The following is an 8,964-nucleotide window of genomic DNA, read 5'->3' on the forward strand; positions in this document are numbered from 1 at the left end:
AGAAGGTTTGATTCAGAAAGTTCAGATTCAGAGGATACATTGTTGTTTGTCGAAAACATGGATGGTGGAGAGGGAAATGTGCCACCGGAAGAAAAATTTGGAGATTTTTTCCAAGAGGCCAATGATCATCTAGATGCCTTTGCATATGCGCCGGATAATGTCAACATACCTCCTCACTACATTGGTTTGATTACTGAATGATCTCAGTTTTGGGGGAAGAGTGATGAAGACCCCATAGCCCATCTGAATCTGTTCTATGAGCTCACAAGTAACTACAAGCCACAAAGAGTGCCACATGATTCAGTCAAGAGACTCCTTTTTCCTTTCACTCTACGGGAAAAGGCACGTCTATGGTATGATTCCTTGTTGGGGTACAAGATTGCCACATTTGAGGAGCTCAAGAAGAAGTTCTTGATTGAGTTCAATTCTGCCGAGAGGTTGGACAAGCTTAGAGAGGCCATCCACAACTTTAAACAAGAGGATGATGAGACATTCTTGGAGGCATGGTATAGATTCTTTGACTTGATTCGAAAATGCCCAAGTCATGGTATGGCTCCAAACAAGGAGTTGCACAAGTTCTACAAAGGTCTAACTTATGAAGATATGCGTTGGGTCAATGCCGCGAGTAAGGAAGACTTGTTGCAGATGTCTTTTGATCAAGTGAGAGAGCTCTTCGAGACTCAAGCGGCGGCACAGAAGACTTGTCATAGCTCACGGAGAGCTAGTAAGAAAGCAGAGACATTTGGTGATAGCTTGCGTGATGAAGAGTTGGCCTTGGTGAAAGGCCAAATTGCGAGCATCCACACCCAAGTGGGGGTCTTGTCTAAGGCCTTCACATCCATGCAGTTGGGTGCTCCCTCCAATGTTGCCATTGTGAAATGTGGAGTTTGCAAAGGGGATCACCACACTGATAAGTGTCATCTTGTACAAGAAACTGAGAAGGTGAACTATGTGGGTAACCGTCAAGGATTTAATCAAGGCCCGAATCAATCATATTACCAAGTCAATCATTTTCACCAAAGGAATCAAGGGCCAAGTGGAAATTGGAGGCCAAATACACCTCCCGGATTTGAAACCAAGAAGCCCGAGGATGGAGATCCATTAGCTGCCATCTTTACCTTCATGTCTGATAGTAAGAAGGAAAATTATCGATCCCGAAAAGAAACTGATCAATTCAAGAAGGATATAGTAGAGAAGTTTCAGCAAATGGATGCCACCATGAAGAGCATGCAGACCCAAATTGGGCAAATTCCATCGGCTTCGAACACAAGGCCACCTGGAGGCCTACCAAGTGACACAATTCCAAATCCAAAGGGAAACGTTGAGCATTGTAATACCGTAACACTGAGGAGTAGAAGAGAGTTAGGGGAAACCTCAGTTAGTCCAAACACGTTGCACGCAGGGGCGAACAATGTGTTAGGTTCACAAACCTCGCACGCAGGGGCGGATGAGGTGAGTGAGCAGACTACTGCGGTTGCACATGAGTTGACAAAAGAAGGAAAAGAGATTGCATCTAGCTATGGGGATTCTAAGATAGGAAGCTTCATCAATTCTGCTGAGAACAAAGAGAAGCTGAGTCCTGGAAGAGACCCAAAGAGCCCCTACAATTTTCCCGAATACCTCCCACCACCACCTTTCCCCTTGTTGAAAAGAAGAAGCCTCAAAATGTTGAGTGGTTGAAAGAAATCTTGAAAAAGGTGAATGTTGAGGTATCCCTTATGGACTTGATGGCTAACTTCCTAAAATTCTTCACTTTGTGTAAAGAGTTGATCTCAAAGAAAGGAAAATTGCCTAAGGAAGGAATGGTGCAAGTGAGTGCACAATGCTCACATATCTTGACTGGGAGAATACCTCCCAAAATGCAAGATCCTGGGAGTTTCCATATTTCATGCAAAGTATAAAATATGCAGTTTTTGAGCTGCTTACTTGATCAAGGATCTGGCATTTCACTGATGGCTCAAAAGACTGCAGATGAAATTGGTCTTTTAAAAAGAATGAAGCCGGCCAACGTTCACCTCCAGTTAGCTGACCAGTCCATTATCAAACCTAGAGGAATCGTGTAAGATGTCCTTGTTAAGGTTGATAAGTTCATTCTGCCTGTGGACTTTATGATATTGGACATGGAGGAAGATAAAAACATGCCTATTCTATTTGGACGACCATTCTTGGCCACAGGTGACGTGACTCTCCATGCTAGGGACAACACTATAACTTTTAGAATCAATGGAGAGGAGGTAACTCTCGAGGGAGTAGGGGCCAAAAAAAAGCCCATGGACTTCAAAGCTTTTTCTGAAGAACCCCAAAAATTTGAGTTGAAGCCTCTTAATGACTTCAAGTTTGTGTTTGTTGGAGAGGATGAGCCGCTCCCAATTCTCATATCCGCTCATCTCAAGCCTTTGGAAGAAAAGGGGCTCATGGCATGGTTGAAAAAGAACAAAAGAGATCTAAAAAGATTCAAATTGAATGCCTCTGGTGGAGTGAGTGGAAGAAATGGGAAGGAGAACCATAATGGTCATCCTAGTGAATGGAAGAGTTGCGATGGTGATGGAAATGGGTGAGTCAAAGCACCAAAGGAAGGTCTGGCCAAAGACGTTAAAGAAAGCTAGATGGGAGACAACCCATCATATGTGGCTTGAGTTTATATTTGTTTAAGTTTTTGTTTTGATCGCGAGGGTTTTCTTAATTCGGTTCTTTCCCTCGTTTTTGATCTTGAACCGGGTATTGTAAATAGTTTGTTTTTTAGTTTTATTTTGTAGGAATAAAGACGAGCTACTTATGAGGAGCCGAGCCGAAGGAAAGAAATACCTGACCCGCCCACCCCGACTTAACATGATTTGAGGGAGTCTTCTTGCCCCTTTCCTTACTTTTTTTGTCCTTTGCGTTTGATGAGTATGTACATTGAGGACAATGCATGATTTAATTTTGGGGAGTGTTCGCATGCTTGCTTGATTAGTGTTGATTTTGGCTTGAATTCTTCCTATATTTGTGTATAAGCATGCTTGATTTTCTTCCTTCGAATGTCACTAGGCACATCGTTTCCTTTAGGATTTGTTGGTGTGGACTTAGTTTCTCTTAAGAGTTGGGTCGCGGAACCTTTCTTTCACTTATTAACCGCTTGAGAACTATAACTTCCATGTTTCGATCAAGTGAATGCAGTGTCCTTAGGAGTCTAATTTCTTGAGCTAAGGATAAAGGATAGTTCCGGTTTTGAAATATTGATGGAAAAGAAGGCCTTAAGGTTGATCTTCTAGACTTATGCTTGATGAATTGTGAACTTGTTATTGTTGATGCATGAAAATGATTAGGCAATAGGACGTTAAGCCTCATATCTATACTATCACATGCCTTACCCTTCATAAACCCCTAGTGAGCCAATTTTGAGCTTTGAAGCCTTATTTTTTGTGGAAAATTTTGAGTCACTTAATGAGCCTATGTTATTTATCCTTTGCTAAGCCTTAATTCTCGGTCCCTTTCACCAAGGTTAAAGAGCTAGCACATCTTGGGAGAGTTTGTTGTGTGACAAGAAAAAGACTTGTGTTTGAGCCATTAGGTGGTAAATGATGTTGATAAACAAAAAAAAAACAAAAAAATAGTGAATAGAATAAAAGGCAGCCTTTTGTGATTGAAAAAAAAAGAAAAAATCCAAGGCTAAAAAAAAAAGAAGAAAAAAGAAAAAAAAAAGTTGAATGAAAAATGAAAAATGAAAAATGAAAATAGAATAAAAGTATTGGTTTGTTAGGTTTAAGATAATGAAAAATCTCAAGTTTGGGGTATGTATTTGAGATGTGAGATTTGTAATGGATGTGCTAGTGCTATTAACTTGGTGATAAGGCTCGTTTCATGCATTGGTTTAGGGTTAAAATTCTGTGCATTTGGGGCGCTAATGTGCGTTTATGAGTTCAGGTGCGTAGTAAATCTGCCGGACCTAGGAGTTGCTGTTACCTGACCTGGTAGATGCAAAAGAGATGGAATTGAAGTAAAAATCAGAAGTCGTCGTTCGGACCTGGGAGAATCAAAAGTTGGCGACAGGAGCAGAATGGAGCGAGAGCAGATTATTTTAAAGAGTCTTACTCAAAGGCAAGAGCATCAAATCACCAGAGGGATACTCTAGGGATCAGAGCCTCACATATATAAGGAGCTCAACCTTGAAGAACAGGAGAGCCACTTCTACACTTTCTTAGCTCTAGCTTTCGTTCCATGCTTTAGTTCCACACTTCAAATTTCTCATTTCGTCTGCTGCGCACTTGGAGATGGAGGATTCTGGCCACCGTGGTTCTCATCGTTGTTATTTTGCTGTGTAACACCGCCTTGTGAAGGCGAAGAAACAATCTTTACTTGCTTTCGTTTAGTACTTGTTGGTTTTAAGTTTCGTGACTTTAGTTTCTGACTTTAATCTACTGGATCCGAACCTATTTCTCTTTATTATGGAAGTTTATGTTGGTTTCTGTTGCATATCGCTTAGTTGATCCTTGTTTCTTGCTTTTACTTTCGTTCTTTGTTTATTGTTGGATGTTTGGAGCTGAGATCTGTTGGTTTGTTGTTGGAGGTTGGGGATGTGCATATGAAGATGTCTGGATTTGTTGAATCGTGGTGTATTTGAGTTGGATTTCGCGTATTTGGTGTTTGCTGTTTACATTGTGCATGATTATGGCTGTTCACTTTCTGTTTGTGTATCCTTTAGGTCCAGTAGCGTAGATCTGTTAGTTTAGGTTTTAAGTTCTCGTTTTAAGTCAAGATCTGAAGCTTGCTCTGTTTTTATGGTGTTTAATGCTCTGTTTTATCTGCTATTCTCGTTTGATTCCCGAAGAAGATGAAGTTGTTGGTAGTTAGAACCAGATCTGCTTTATGTCAAGCACTTTTCAAAGCATGTACTTTACTTTTCTCGCATTGTCCCCTAGACCCTGTCAGTACGATCTGCTTGTCTTTTTACTTTTCGCATGCTTTTCCAGACCCTGGTAGTTTAAGGAAACTTGTCTCTACTTTTCGCTTTACGCTTGTCTGTCCAAATTAGGAAAGTCCGCCTAGTTAAGTTTACTCCAGTTGTCTTAGAACTTTAAAATATCTCAGTTTCTCTAAGTCATGTATGTTCCGTACGCTTTCGTTTCTTAGACCCAGTAGGTAGAGCAAAGTCTTTCTATCTCTCAAACCCAGTAGTTTTAAGTTCTCGACCCACAAAATTGCGTGGCAGCAGCCAACCCCTTTCCCAAAACATCCTCAAATGCAGTTTCGTAACACCTTCGTCCTCGTGGGATCGATCCTTTACTTCCCTGTGCTAAGTTGTAGTATAGTTGGTTGAGGTTTTTGAAGGAATAGAGTGCACCCAACGACCCCTTTTTGATAGTTTCATGATCTTCTAGCCTCTGAAATCTAGTCGAATCCTCTGGGCCTGTTAGATCGAGTGACATATATCACACATCACGTCTACTCTAGTCCTGTCACTTGGTGGTGAATCACTTAGCCAAATATGATCCCACCATGAACAAAAGCCCCATTATAACCAAATGATCAAAGCCCTTTGATTTGTGCATTACAATGACTTGTTAGTGGTAAGTTTTGTTAAGTTTGGGGGAAACACCTCAAGTACCTTAAAAAAAAATAAAAAAAATTGAATAGCCGGAAGAACTCCTTTTGATGATCTAGTTATGACGGTTTGAGACTCTCTACGCACTACCCGAGCTAACATTGGTGTAGTGGAGTGACAAGCTCTTAGGTGGTTGGTCGGTTGATTGGTGCACATTGCATGTTCCAAAGTCCTACTTGCGAGTGAATGCGGGGTCCATCTAATAAGTTTTGAGGACTTGTGTGGGTCGGCGTGATGTGAGAAGAATGATCATAGAGGTCTAGAGAGTGTGTTTTGTATTGACTTGCTCGGGACGAGCAAGGTTTAAGTTTGGGGGTATTTGATGTGAATCAAATTGTAGTCCTTTATTGTATTGTTTTAACACACATTTTTAGTCCTTTCTGATAGTTTCATGATCAAATTGTAGTCCTTTATTGTATTGTAGTCCTCGTGGGATCGATCCTTTACTTCCCTGTGCTAAATTGTAGTATAGTGGGTTGAGGTTTTTGAAGGAATAGAGTGCACCCAACGACCCCTTTCTGATAGTTTCATGATCTTCTAGCCTCTGAAGTCTAGTCGAATCCTCTGGACCTGTTAGATCGAGTGACATAATCACACATCACGTCTACTCTAGTCCTGTCAAAAGGGCGCCGTTGCCGGGGAATGCATGGTGTTATTTGTGTGTTTACGAATGTTTTGGTGTAAATAGTTTATTTACTATGTTTTCTTTTGTTTCTTTTTTTCAGTTTATGAACAGGAGCTACCGGTTCGGACACTGGAACAACTCACCTGGTTGGAGAAGCGTCCAGACTAGTTGGCGGGTGAAGGAAGCGATATTCCCAGTTACCACCAGATCGAGGCTTACAACAGGGGATCCAGTTCACCTGAGTTCGGAGAGCGACGAGGAGTCAACTTCGTCAGTTAAGAAGGAGCCAAAGTCAACCTCAGAAACAGAGGAGGAAAGCGCTGAAGATATGGCCAACGCAGCCAAGAGATCGGCTGGCTCACTGCCCATTTAGATGGCGAGCCCGCCCAGTCTATCGTCTCTAACCAGCGCCAGAGGGCGATCGACATAAAAACTAATGTGCTAGGTATTCTACCCAATTTCTCGGGTCGGAGGAATGAATATCCATATGAATTCCTCAATGAGTTCAGTAAGCTTTGCAGTATTCAGAAGAGGCCCAACAATGCAATAGAGGAGGATTATTGATGGTTTCCAGGTTCTTTCCCTAGTTTTACGTATGTAATTTGGAGTGTATCCAACTGATCAGGAAGAGATTCCCGACCCAGCTGAGTCATTGGTACGACAACCGGGACCTGGCTTCAAACAAGTTTCCTCAACCCACTTCTACTGATTAGTATAATGGAGGTAAGGGTCGAATCCCACGAGGATGGACACGTTTTGATAACTGCGGTGACTTTCCTGGGTGTTTTGGTTAGCTACCACGCTTGGGTTGAGATTTTACCTAGGCGAGAAATAAAGGTGGTACTCTACTGACTAGTAGGCGTGAAAATAATAGGCATGTGGTGGTGTTCGTGAAAATAGGGGATAAGGCGTCTCAGAGGCATATGGAAAGTAGACAGTTACTAAAAGAGGAAAATTAGACAACAAGGTATATCTGGTGGCTGGGGGCTCTCTGACAGGTCTGGATAGTACAACTGAAAAGTAGGGAACAAAAGCAAAAGTAACTTAAAAGTAAAAGTGGTCCAAACTAAAGTTGATTTTGACGTTTTCTTCTTCACCAAGTATTGACAAAAATCATATGAACACAAACACCATAACTAAACTTCAGATTCATAAATTCAAACTCAAGATCCATCGATTTAAATGTTCAGACTTAAATTAAACGGTGAAACTGCAACTTTACTTCTACTGACTGACATGCAAGGTGGTAATCACGGCGTAGAAAAGAAACTCATGCATGGAAATTTGACTAACATACTTGCAACTTCAAATCAACAACTCCAGATAAGAAAGCACTCAGAAATTAAAAGCAATAACTAGATCTAACTTTCCTAGGCAGAATGAAGCAAACTCGAACCAAAGCGACATGCGAAATAGAAACTTCATAACGTAAATGTTGGAAAAAAACAAGGTACTTCAAAAGGGTAACAACGATGAGTGTTTGCAACAAAACCACGATGAAAGCAAGTAAAGATTAAACTAGAAAGCAAGGTAACGATTGTTTGGCCACTTCGGGCGATGATACTGCTATACTACTACGATAACTGGCTGGGAACGGGGTGATGACTTCTCCGGCAGACTTTTGGACGTCAAGTGAGCATGGCTGTGGCGAGGAACGAGAGATTGGATAATGCTGAAGGAACTGATCTTCTAGAGAGAATTCTAACTAAGTGTGGTGGCTGGACTCTAAAGGCGAACTCCTTCTCTCTCTCCAAGTGGCTTCTTTTATAGGGAGGCTTGCCCTTGCTTTTAGGGTAGACTTCCTTCAAGTTTTGACTTTTATGCCCTTGTTAATGATCATCCCAGCTATCCTTCTTCTCCATCTCGAGCCTTTTCTCTGGCATGCATCTTGGTCAGTATTGCACCCTTCTAGCGCCCTTTTCACTTGCGTCACCCTGAATCGTCTCCTACTGGCTTGGATCCTTTAATCCTGCACACTTGAGCAACTGTTTTGCAGATAATGCATGCATTTGACGACATACTTGACCAGTAACTAAGGCTTAGAATACGACTTATCAAACTACTCACACTTACCACATGCTTGTCCTCAAGCGTGAAGACAAACAAAAAAGAAATAAGTCGAATTCGAGCCTGGTTACTCCCCCTGACCGACTCTACCTAACTAGACATCAAGACTCTGACGCAAAGAAAAAGAAAAAAACAACGACACAAACACATAAAACACATAATAAACTTAAACACATAGAACATGCTATATTTTCAACCACCCTTTCCCTCGAGATCAGGTGCAATCCGGCCTTAGGCAGCCTTGAACTTCCGCCGCCCCCCTTTTCTTCCCCAGTCAGCATATCTGCTTGTCGGGATCACCCAATCCTAGGCCAAACATGGGTTCACTCAGTCACTCATTCCTCACAGGGGATGTTAGGACATTTTCTCTCAATGCTATGGCCCACAGATGTTTCGGACTCGAGATCTCACGTGCAGCTCCGAAGGTCTTTAAGGCTTGTAATGGGGCTAGCGGTTTGTAATGTTTGGGGTGGTTGTCCCTAAGGCTCTAGGGTTCAAAAACTAACTACTTATTTGATGAGGGAGAACTGTGTGCATTCGGGCTTCTGGCTAGGGCTTCTTCTTCGGCTGGACAATTTCTGACATTGGCTTCCAACTGGTCAGTAGCTTCTTTGTGGCTTCGCCACCCTTATTCCTTCTTCCTCCTTTCTCTTTTTGTGGTCAAGTATCTGCGACCATTTTCTTCTTTTTT

General features: G+C 41.9%; 1 non-coding gene across 1 annotated transcript; it reads right to left on the reverse strand.

Annotated features, from left to right (window-relative positions):
- Window positions 1–444: 444 nt before the first annotated feature.
- On the reverse strand, window positions 445–551 carry LOC125197595. The gene has a single exon (XR_007172131.1). It is a non-coding gene; the product is annotated as a small nucleolar RNA R71 (small nucleolar RNA).
- Between the last annotated feature and the right edge of the window lie 8,413 nt (window positions 552–8,964).

The sequence above is a fragment of the Salvia hispanica genome, chromosome 6 (assembly GCF_023119035.1).
Source record: "Salvia hispanica cultivar TCC Black 2014 chromosome 6, UniMelb_Shisp_WGS_1.0, whole genome shotgun sequence".
NCBI lineage: Eukaryota > Viridiplantae > Streptophyta > Magnoliopsida > Lamiales > Lamiaceae > Salvia > Salvia hispanica.